This window comes from Melopsittacus undulatus, chromosome 4 (assembly GCF_012275295.1).
Source record: "Melopsittacus undulatus isolate bMelUnd1 chromosome 4, bMelUnd1.mat.Z, whole genome shotgun sequence".
Lineage (NCBI taxonomy): Eukaryota > Metazoa > Chordata > Aves > Psittaciformes > Psittaculidae > Melopsittacus > Melopsittacus undulatus.
In genome coordinates this window covers 22,496,399-22,508,498 of record NC_047530.1, presented here as the reverse complement: position 1 = coordinate 22,508,498, position 12,100 = coordinate 22,496,399, and positions in this window count along the sequence as shown.

The window sequence follows — 12,100 nt, the reverse complement described above, 5'->3', positions numbered from 1 at the left end:
TGGCTGTGCCTTGCATTTGGTACCTTAGTATATTGATTGCTGTGTAAGAAAAATAACCACTCACAAACTGCTGCCTGAACATTTGAACCTAATATCCCTCCCCCATTCTGGACAAAAATAAACAAAGCTAAGCTTTTAACATGTTATAGCAGAATGCTAATCCATAACGGTTTAAAGAAAGCTCAACCGATCACGACAGCAAAGATAAACTGGTGAGCAGATTAAGGGCAGAAAGCAATTCTCTTGAACTAAACCAGTTATGTAAGTTGGCCTACAACTGCAGCATTTCCCCAGAAATTATGTGAAAGTTCTCTTTCTGCTGCTGCTTATGTCTTCCAGAAAGGCAGGCAGTAAACTACTCACACTGTGTATAAGGTTTGGGAGCTGTGTTATACTGACATTCTTGCATGTGCATGCATATGTACGTGTTTAGAATCATAGAATAGGATTGGAAAGGACCTTAAGATCATCTAGTTCTAACTCCCTACCATGGGCAGGGACATCTTCCACTAGACCAGACTGCTCAAGGGCCCCTTCAGCCTGGCCTTGAACACTGCCAGGGATGGAGCATTCACAGCTTCATTGGGCAGCTTGTTCCAGTGCCTCACCACTTACAGTAAATAACTTCTTCCTTACATCTAACCTAAATCTGCTCTGTTCAAGTCTGAACCCATTACTCCTTGTCCTGTCACTACAGTCCCTAATGAATAGTCCCTCACCAGCATCCATGTAGGCCCCCTTCAGATACCAGAAGGCTGCTATGAGGTCTCCATGCAGCCTTCTCTTCTCCAGGCTGAACAGCCCCAACTTTCTCAGCCTGTCTTCATACAGGAGGTGCTCCAGCCTCCTAATCATCCTCGTGGCCCTCCTCTGGACTTGCTTCAACAGCTCCATGTACTTCTTAAGTTGAAGACACCATAAGTGGGGTTTCTCTGTGCTTAAACCACCACCATAGAAATAGGGCTAAGATACTAACATAAACCAGAAGAAAGAATAGGGAAATACGACATCAATGCTACAAGGTTGTTCTTAAGTTCCTTCAAGGTGATTCTCATTCACTAACAAATGGGACCCCCAGGCTTCACCAGGGATAATTCCAGCCCTAGATTTGAATCTTTTTTCCTGGCAGACCTTATTTTAAAATAGCAAAACATTTAACCAAGATTTAAGAGGAAAAAAGTCACATTTCTGTCCTACAAATAGACATGGAATGAAAATACTTATGTGTCTTCATGCAGTTTGAAACAAGGCTGATGCCTTTTTGCCTACAAAGCCTAACTCAAAATGCCTGAAATAAACCATTGACTTTCCATGGTCCCATATTGATTTGATCCCTGCTGAGGAAGGGCAAGCACTGTGTAAGAAGAGAAGGGTTTCATTTCTGTCTCTGCAATATTAAAAAGGCTTCTGTGTTTTTGTTGCCAGTCACAGCCATGGCCAGCAGCACCACACCACTTCCTGCTGTTGCTTTGTTGTCAGGGTCATGGGGAGAATCCCACACTGTCCAGCATGAATGGTGCTGTGCTGCCAGAACCCCTCGCTGTTTCATTCTGCTTATGATCACCCATGGTTTACATTCTGACTGCATTCCCTGCCAACAGTGGTAAATCAGAAATACGGGTCTTTCCTGCCCTGGGGAATCTAGAGCATAGATCTACCCTGGGGGAATCTGCCTGGGCCAAGCTTTCAGAAACTTGTTTCTCTTTTTAATATGTTTTAATCTGCAGTCGGGAATGAAACATCTCTTCTTCATGCTGTGCATGTGAATCTCTCAGTTTCTGTGGGCAAGCACCAATACACAGCTCTGCCCAACAGCCAGGTTCACCCTGTCCCATTGAGCTCCATGCCCTCCAAGCTATTGTGGAGAGCAGTCTCAGACACCTGCAGCCTACAAGGCCAACAGTGATAACTAAGAAGACGCTTGTGTAACACTTGAGAGGTCTGCTGCTGTCTGTTGCTTACCTGTACTTTAATTAAAGCATTACAGATCTGTATCTCATCAAGGTTGTTTCCTGCACAACACTGTTTTTCATCTGAAGATGTGATCATAAATCCTGCTTGAGAACCTTAAAGGGATAAAGTAACAAAAATGGTAGGAATTCACTCTTCTGCTTCATTTCCTGCTTTGTCTTCTGCTTAGGTACTCTGAGATATGTGACGATGAGGAGATGGTTCTTCCTGCAAAGCATTCCAGAGATGAGGGTTCTGGTTCACGCTCACTCCCTCGAGAGTACATCTGTGCTCCATTAGCCCTGGTGCACTGGATGACTGCGGAAGTCATGGTGACCTAGAAGTCATGGTGACCCCATGGAAGTCATGGGGTGTCCAGAGATGCAGCAAGCCTAGATCTACTTGTAAATACTAGTCCTCATCCCAGCAGAGTCAGCATCATTTGGATGAGTGGATGAGTGCACTGGGCAGCCCATGTGTATGAACACTTAAGAGGCTCCTTCTGGAGAAAACTGCCCTCCTGTGCTGCAATTCAGTGGTGTTTGGTGCTCCCAGCTCCCTTCTGGTGCCAGTGGGAGCAGCACGGGCTCAGAAGAGGAGGGCTAAGAAATGGCTGTGCTCTTGGAGGTCATTGCTGGGCTCCATCCCAGCTTCTGCTTGCGCAAATGTGACAGGGGCACAATAAAGAGTGGGAGAGTCCACATTGCACAACCATGATGTTACACCAAAGGTACGTGCAGCTGTGACTACTCGGAAGGAGAAAGGGGGTTGCTCTAGTACTGGAAAGTTCTGTCTGTGTCACCATGCGGGAAAGCATTTACATGCTGTTGGCCTCTCCAGTGCTCCTGATGAGCTGTGTTGTTCAGATGCCAAAGAAGGGAGCCAGACTCTGTTATTTTCTTTCTCCCTGCATGACAGCTTCTGAGCTGGGGTGAATCTGCATCAGTATCAACATAGGGAACAAATAAACCTTGAATTAAATAGTCAGATAAAAATACTGCTTCTCACTGGTATCCAGCCCTCTGCCTGCATATCTCACCAACCAGCTCTGTGTCCTTTCCTGAACTGTTCAGGACGCACTGTTCTCTGCCACAGGGCAACAGCTTTGAACTCTGAGGTTGGCTGGCTGATACGCTGATAGAAATAAATGCAAAAGCCATCTGGGAACACTGGCCTGTGGGTCATCTCACTATACCTGCATGTTTTTACCTGGGTGCTAAGGTAGATTGCCCATCACTGGGCTTCCCTTGCCATGGAGTGTTTTTTTCCCTCCATCTCCCCTCTTCTGCCCACAAATCCAAGGTTACTGGATGTACTGCTAGCATGCACGAGCTCTTCCTAATGCTCCAAGGTGACTTAGGTTGCACAGCCCGGTTTTTGGCAGAGGCAAGCATTTTTTGGCTTCTCTTTACTGGACAGCAAGGCAGGGCTGTATTTTGCCACTCTGAGGACATGCAGATGCCCTGCAGGTACTGCTGCTGCAAGGTGCTGTGGCTAGAAGCTGCCTGACAGCTCCTGACCCCAGGCACCCTGTGGAGAGCTGTGTGCTGCCACAGCAACAGCACAGCATCATTCAAGCCACTTAACTCAGCCTTAAGATATTTTCGTGGGGACTGAGTGGGTTGATGCTAAATATTGTATTCCTTTATAGTTCTTAAAAGGGCAATTTCATGAATGGTTCCAGTGGAGCTATGGAGAAGCTCTCCCAAGCGATCTGAAAAGCTGCAGGAAATGTTAGGGATTGGGACCCTGTGAATTCAGAGCCACTGCTCCCAGAGGTGCTTGCTGAGCAAAGCTACCTAAGTAGAGGAAGGAACTTTTTCCATCTTTTTTGGTAGTGCTGATACTGATTCAGCATGAAGCCTATGTGCATGACTAGGTCAGTCAGCTGGGATAAACTGCTGCTTTAGCAACCTCCCTTTGTATTAGGCACTTTTCAGAAAGGGGAAGTCTGCAGTGGGAGTTTCCTCTCATGTTGCTTTGGGGACGCTGTAGTCTCCCATCTTTCCTTGAGTCAAAAGTACCTTAGCATTTGTTACCTCCAACACAGGTGTCTGGAATGCTAAAATATTCTGAGCCAGAAATTACTTTATTCCACTTGAGGGGTGAGGAAGATGATGAGATTGTAGCTCTATGGTACTCTCTGCGTTGCTACCCCATGCCCTTAGAAAATAAAGCACTGTTTCAGAATTCTAATAAGAAAAAAATAATCTAGAGCTCTCAAATCTGCTTGCAGAAAGAAGTGAAAGAAGTCGTAGCAAGGTAGAGAATTATTTCTGGGAGAAAGCTTCTCTTTTCCTTGCCTTTTGCAATGAAGAGACAATCCCCCAGAAGGTTTCAGCTGCTTCCCTTGAAAGCTGTGGATCAGAAATGCTCATTAGTGGGGATGTCAGTGCAATTGGGCTGTTTTAACAAGGTGTGTAGGCTGGATCTACAACAGAGGGAGTGGAAAGGAGGGAGGGGAGGGAAAAGAGGTTTTAAAAACATCTGCAGTCAACAATCCAACAGTTCAACCTGTTGGATTACACGTACATCATGTCTCACTGTAGTCGCAGTATGGTCTAAATTATCTTAACAAAAATATACAGTGTACTGATAGATAATACAGAAAAGAATCACCCACTGAAAAACATTACTGGGCAAGAGCATTGAACAAGAAAGGGATTTGCCTGTGTTGAAAAATCAGGTTTAACTAAGAAACCGTCTGCAGTTTCTGCATGTTCTCTTGCTGTGATTTTGTGTCCTCTGTTAAATAAGGTGGAAACATTTAAGAATATGGATAATGCTTGAGTGGAATATGTACCCCACAAGCACACAATCTTCCCAGACAGGAGACTGACTTCCAGTTTTGACCACTCAGTGCTCCCAGGGGAAACCTTCATTTTCAATGTTTCCTCATTGATCTCAGCAGCACTTAGAGAGAAAATGGCCCTTTTTCAGCAGAGAGAGCAGATGTTCATATGGTTATGGCTGATTACCAGCCTGTGGACACATCAGAACAAGGATGCACTGGACTCCTTAAGGTTTCTTATATGGACTATGAATGGGACTGTTTCTCCACTCAACTGGTAACTAACATTACATCCAGCCCCTGTGCATTGCTAACATTACAGTAAGAGGCCCAGGTGGGCTAAACACTGCAGACAGAGCTTGTCCCAAAGAGCTCATCAGCTGAGCAAGCCAGCAGTGCAACAGACATGGCATGACTGGCACACGACCACAAAGCACATCAGCTAGCCCAGGGCTTTCTCCAAACCTCAGGAACAGCACTGCACCTTGTGCATTAATCCTTCAGAGCATTTTCTGCCTCCAAGGGATACACAAGGCTCAGTGTTTCCTTCAGGCCCTGCATCTGCTAGCTCCTTCCATACCACTTCTGATGGAGGTATAAGAGTCAAGGTGCAATGTGCTTCCCTAGGAGAAGCAAATGTGATTCTTCCACATGATAAATCGCCATGTGAGATATGATTTCTGCTTCACAAGGAAACCATTCCTTATTTCTAGTGCAGTTTGATTTTGATTCTGCAAACATTTACTCAGAGAGGGGAAGGGATTTGTCACATGGCTGCAGCGGGAGATGGAATACATGCTGCTGTTGTGAGTCTGACGGTACCTCTATGTTAGGGAGCTACTGGCTGCCTGAAGAAAGAGCAGATTTCTGAAAGAAAACAAAGGGTTTTCATGCCCAGCTTCTACTGATTTCCCTTACTATTTATTTCAGTGCAGTTTTGGCCTTGATGACTTGGGCACTGGCTGCATAAGCTTCTTTGGGCATTGTACAGCACCATGCTCAGTTGACAGGCTGATGCAAAAGGGGCTTGTGCAAGCCAGTGGCAGGATGGAAAATAGGACATGACATCCCAGACCTCCCCTCTGCTGGAAGGATCACAGCTGCCTCCTAAAGAACAGTGCTCTCTGAATACTGAGCAAGAATCTCCAGAGCAGAGCTCTCGTGGCAGCATCTCATTGCCCACAAGTTCTTACAGTACCTGGATGCAGATACACTTAGATAATGTTCACTGTGACACAACTCGTTACTAAATCAGAACATGCAGCCATATGAATGATTCGTGATCTCCTGAAACTTTAATTCATTTTACTCTGTAGCCATTTTCATTAATCAACTGGGTTAATTTTATAAAGATTAAAGATGTAAGTCAATCGCTTTGAAGCAGGAAAGTGGCATTTTAAAATCTATATTCTATACAAAGCCTATAAATACATCTGTCTCATAGAAATCAGCTGTTTATGGTTGTTCTTATAGCAGAGAGAATGACTCAAAAGAAGCTTATGTGCTGCATTGTTTTTATCAGAGCTGAAAAAAAAGCCCAAATTCCCTGTGAATTAGCAGAATCAGTGACTGTACATAGATACTGTGCTTTTCCCCACCACTGGTTTTGAATAGTCTGGTTCCAGTACAGTTACACTAGCAGCAAACAGTCACATTTTGATGCACTTTTACAGAATACCAGCCAGCACTTGATTTCCTCAAGTAAAAGTCAACAAAGCAGAAATACCACATAGGCCGCTAAAAGCACCAGTGGTTTCCTCTCTCCCTGCCCCACTTCATTACAGAGCACCTAAGAGTGGTTGAATCCAATTACACACCCCAAAGTAATATTAAAAGACCATGAGTAAGGCTGCAGAGCCACCCATGCAAAAAGCTGGAAACCTAAGAGAATTAAGGTACATCCTGAAGCCATTAGCTGTTGGATAAATAAGACTAAGTAATGAGTTCAGGGATAAGGGATGGAGGGCAGATATCCTAGCTGGCTCTCGCAGGAGCATGGAGGTCACGAGTGGCGTCCCAGCATCCGTGCTGGTACTTCTGCAGGTCATTGTGATTATAAATGACCTGGAAAAAGGGCTGAGCACTTAGTGAAGGAAATCTGCTGATGGCACAAAGTTATTTATGGCAGTAAGGATGGGGACAGGTTGTAAAAAACTATAGAAAGACTTTATAGGTGAGTCCTTCTTATGAGTGGTTGACTGAGCAATAAAGTGCAGGTGAAACTTAGTGTATATAAATGCAAAGGGCCACCAGGGAGAGGCAAAGGGGGGCAACCCTATCAGGAAGTGTAAACTGAAAGAAATCAGATTTAGATTAAATATTAGGAAGAAATTCTTATCACTGTGAGGGTGCTGAGGTGCTGGCACAGGTTGGCCAGAGAAGCTGTGGCTACTCCATCCCTGGCAGTGTTCAAGGCCAGGTTGGATGGGGCTTTGAGCAGCCTGCTCTAGTGGAAGGTGTCCCTGCCCATGGCAGGGGGTTGGAACTGGATGAGCTTTAAGGTTCCTTCCAACCCAAAGCATTCTGTGATTCTATGAACAGTGGGTGTTGGGTACCAGGTGCTGGGGGTGCAGCATAGAGAGAGAAGCTCAGTGGCAGCTTACAGCAGTGGCTGCTTACAGATGAGCGACACTGCTGAGAGGAGCACTAGCATCCTCTCCAGGGAAGGACAAGCTTGTTCCTTTTCACAGCAGCTTGTGTTTTAAACCTCCTAGCAAAGCATGACTAAATGGAGCAAATCTAGGAGCTTATGGCCATTTGCTCCAGGGGCTCTCTGTGCCTTTCTGGCAGTGATGGTCTAAAGCTTCATGACACTTCCCAAAACATGTAATAGCTGCTTGCTGCAAGTCAGGATCAAGTTCCAGTTGTGTTTTCAATCACAGTAATAAGATTTATACTGCAAAACTCTAGTGGTTCTTAGCAGCACGTTTGCCCACTTGCAAGATGTGAGATTTTCATTATGGCTTTGTTTCCTAAACAATCTGAAAGCCTTTGAAAAGCAGAGGGCTTGCTCAACCGTGTCCACAAACGTTCAAATTACACTTGTTTTCTACCCTCTGTTTATCCTCTGAGTATGGGTGTTGCTGTTTAGCAAGTGCAGCAGTCCTGTGAGATCAATGACAGAAGCCTCCTACCTGCAGTACAGCTTGGGGAGCTAAGCCTCCTGGCTCCCATGCCTGACTTTGTGATGAACCAGAGAGCGAGGCTTTTAAATTCCTTATTTAAACACCATTCCACCCCAAAAACAGGGTCAGCAGCAACTGCAGCACCAGGAAGGGCATGGCCGAGCACCTTCGGTTGCACTCACTGATGGAGAGCTAGGCGTGCAACTGCACCTCTACATCCATTAACCTGTAACAGGGTTTGTGCTGTGCCCAGGTGGCTGCAGCAGGAAGCAGCCCTGTTCCCTGCCAGCCAGTTCAAACAGCCTTGGGAGATGGCAGAGTTCAACAGGAGCAGTTTGGTTTACAGGCATTAGGATTTTACCAGGAGCTTTAAGAGACAACTCTCTGCATTGGGAACAGGTGACACAGAAAACACGGGTGCTGGGGCTCTCCCCTGCAAGGCACCACACAGCTGCAGGAAGTATCTGTTCCATTGCTCCTCATCACGGCTGCCCATGGCATGTCAACTTTTGTTCTGACTACTAATAAACCCAACTCTTTCACTTCTTTTGGGGAAAAAAAATGCAATAAACACATACTACAATTTGCTTGAAGTTTTTCAACAGCCAAGGCTAAAATCAGGCTTTATGTGCTTGGAATTTATTTAAAATAATTGCTATTTATGCTTTTAGATTTGGCTCTTTACCAAACTAATCAGCATCATTTGGCTGTGCTGGAAAAATTCTACAAGACTCCAGCACTGCTCCTGCAGATCATGCAGATTAAACATGAACTAATTAGTAGATTTCTGGATCTCTAAATCCACAGCTTTGGAAAAAGCTGACAATGCCCATCAGTCTTCCCACAAGAAGAGAGAGACAAAACCCAGATGCACCAGAAAAATAGCTACAGATGGAGATATGTGTGAGAAGTCTTTGCAAAGAAAAAACAAACAAAGACATTGTGATATTAAGCAAGGCAATTAATCATTTTTCCTTCTGAATATTTCAAGAATAAAGACCTTTTTCTGACTTCAGTTTGTTCTTTTGTGGAACTGAGACATGGTTCTGTGAGAACTGGTGGCCATAAACCACTGCAGGGCAAAAAGGAAAACATAGCAGAAGCTATGAAGATGAACACTGAATTCACCCACGTCTTAGCCCGAGCACATCCAAATGCCATGACGTCAGTATGAAGGAAGAACTCTGACTATCACCCTGGGAATGAACCCAAGAAATTGCTTTGCCAATATGAGAAGGCTTCTTCATTCTGAAAGTCTTCTAAAAGTTTCCTCAGGAGACAATGATAATTCAATCAGGAATGTTCTAGCAGATGATGAAGAACAGTAACAGCTGCTCCAAAGCTCACAGCAAACAATGGGAAGTCCTCGTTGATTTGATCAGTCCTGAATAGGGTCCAAAATCCACTGAATTTCAGAGGAGAGGTAAAGGCAGCTGTCTGCCTGTGAGAGCGGTGCCCACACAAGGGGGGAATTGGAAGGGTCCTGTAACTCAAGCCCCATCCAACAACTGCCACTGACAAGCAAGAGCCTTAAAAGGTGCATCAGACAAGTGGGTTCATCAGCATTTGATGGGATACCAGACTTGGAAAGGTCTCTCTGGAACTGAACCTGTCTTGCATAACGTGACATTGTTAAATCCCAGGTACATTAAAGAGGTGTTTTTATGTTCCTGTTTGCATGCAATGTCCTGTTAGTCACATGCAGTCAGGGTGCGCTCCTCATCCCAGTGGTACCAGTTTTATGGGAGGTCTCTCAGCTGGCACTGAGCTCATCAGGCTGCCAGTCAGGGCTGTTTGGGCTGGAAAGGCTCTGCTCTGATCCCAGACAGTTTCACCTTCAACACTTACCCGGGCGATACCCATACATGAAACTGCTCTAATGATTTCCTTTATCATCACCACCCAGGGCCTTTCTTGCTGCTCAGGAGCAGGGGGCTGCCATGTCTCTGCCTGGAATCCCTGTTCTCATACCCAGTGCAATAAGAGTTAATGAGTAAATATAAGCCAATGGCATCAGAAATGTGTTTGGCTCATTATCTTTGAAATATAGATAAAAGAGGCAAGATGGCTTCAAAAATGTCTGAAGAATGTCCTGATGCTGGAATCTGAATTTCCTGATGCAGCACCGGCACTGCCTTGGCTGCGGGGGACTACTGCTGTGTAACTGCAGCTGGAGTTTGCTGCTGGCAGCCAGGAATGCCAGGCTGAGCTCCACAGCAGCGCAGGCTGAGGGTGCTGGCACAGCCTTACAAGGAACTTCAGTTCGGTTTGGCTACTGATAGGGAATTGCACAGCCATAAGCAGTGTAAGCAGTAGGTTTTGCCAGTGGAAGGACAAACTCCTCTTTCACCTCTTTGGGACCTGGCACAAACCTGTGTGGTGAAGCATTGTGCCTTCTCCAGGGTTCAGAGCAGCACAGCACTGAACTGCAGCACAGTAGCTGGGGAAAGTAAGCAGGAACAGACTGAATCCTCAGAATATCCGCTTTGCTTTCATGGTTCTTCCCCCACAACCATCCCCCTCCCTTGGGAAATCCAAGAGACTTTCTCCACAGTGCATTTTAAAGTCAATTTCAATAAAAGACCACCCTTCTCTGCAAACAAAGCTTTAACAGCAAAATCCTTTCTTTAACAAGGAAATGAACCCTATTCCTGAGCCTTTCCCTAGGTGCATGTTTATTTTGCCATTTCTCCCAAAACCACACAGTATTGTATTTGAAGGGAGCTTGTGTTGCTCATACCCTTTTGGCTAGGTACAATACTCCTAAAAAGAATTCTAATAAAGCTTGTGTAATGTATGCACATTATAAGCATGCCCCTTCCCAATTCCTGTCCCATGGAACTGAAATCAGACTTTTTCCATGACATGGTAAAATCCTGTGCAAAGGCTGAACAGAAGAGGCTCTGGATCCTCATCCTTTTAGTTAAATTCCCTCTGGAATTTGTGTCAATTTAGCCAAAGAGCCACTTGGAAATACTGCAGAGGGCTTAAAACCCCCTCCACCATGCTATTTTCGAGCACAAGCTCTAGCAGCTCTGAAACATTTATTCAAATTGCACCCACGTTTCATTTTGGTCTCTTCTTAATGTGTCAGTTTAAATCTCTTCCCTTTTCTCAGGCAGCTCTCAGGATGTGTGGTGGCACTGGGACTGACGCCCGAGCAGGAACAGCACAGGTTGCTCCTGTGGGGATGACTTTCCCATCTCATAACTTTGCACATCTTGGTAGGTTGATTTATGCCCCGAAATGCATGTTGGCACATGTGAAGGTAATGCAGTCAGCAGTCTTTGCGTTATCTCCTTAATCACCTTCATAGCTTTACCTGGCTCATCATGTGCTGTGAATTCAGACATTAGTTAGAGGGGATTTTTGCATTAAAGGTTTTACTTGAGGGAAATAGAGCAGTTGTGCCTTCACCACAGATAATCAATCACATGCTGTCTTCAGTATGCACTTAAAAAGGAAAGGCTGGGTAACAGCTGGAAGTTTCCCCTGAGGCGGATGTCCCCCAGAGGCACTGCTGCTGTGAGCTGCAAGAGCAAGAGGAGTACACACACGTGCTGTGCCTGTATGTATGTCCCTGTCACCTCCTGGGACACTGAAGGGGACTGATGTTGTCCTGCTGGAGGAACCATGCTGGAACCATGCTGGAGGAACTTTGGTCTGTCTCACCAGCAGCAAGTGGGATGGGAGAAGGCAAAGTCAGACACTCAAGTGCCAGAAGTGGAAAGGCTTTTTCTGTGTTCCTGGCTGAAATCAGTGTTTCCACTTCCCTGCCAGTCCTCCTCCTCCCAGTCAGGCTGTGTCTGAACTCCAGGAACGCCAGTGCCGCTCTTGGGAGAGCATGGGCAGGGATGCTGCTGCCCCTTTGGAGAATGAAGCCCTGCAGCTCGGGGGCAGTTTCTTGCAAATACAAAACAAAGACATCAAGGAAAATGTGATTACCTGTACAGGAAAGCTTCAGCTGCTGGAGCAGGGCCAGTGTTCCTGCTTGCTGCTGCCAAACTGGGCGCTGAGCTTGACCTTGGATGGGTCACTCAGCTCCAGCACAGCACTGTCATGGGCAAGGACTCTGCAGTCAGTCAGCACAGGGCCAGATACTGCTGCTGGCTCTGCCCTTAGCAGTCTGCTACCTGTTTATGGTTTATATTAAGCCTTCTAACAGTATTGTTTATAATATCAGTTTCTACTTTACAGAGGCCATATGAACATGATCAATTATGTGCAGAAACCA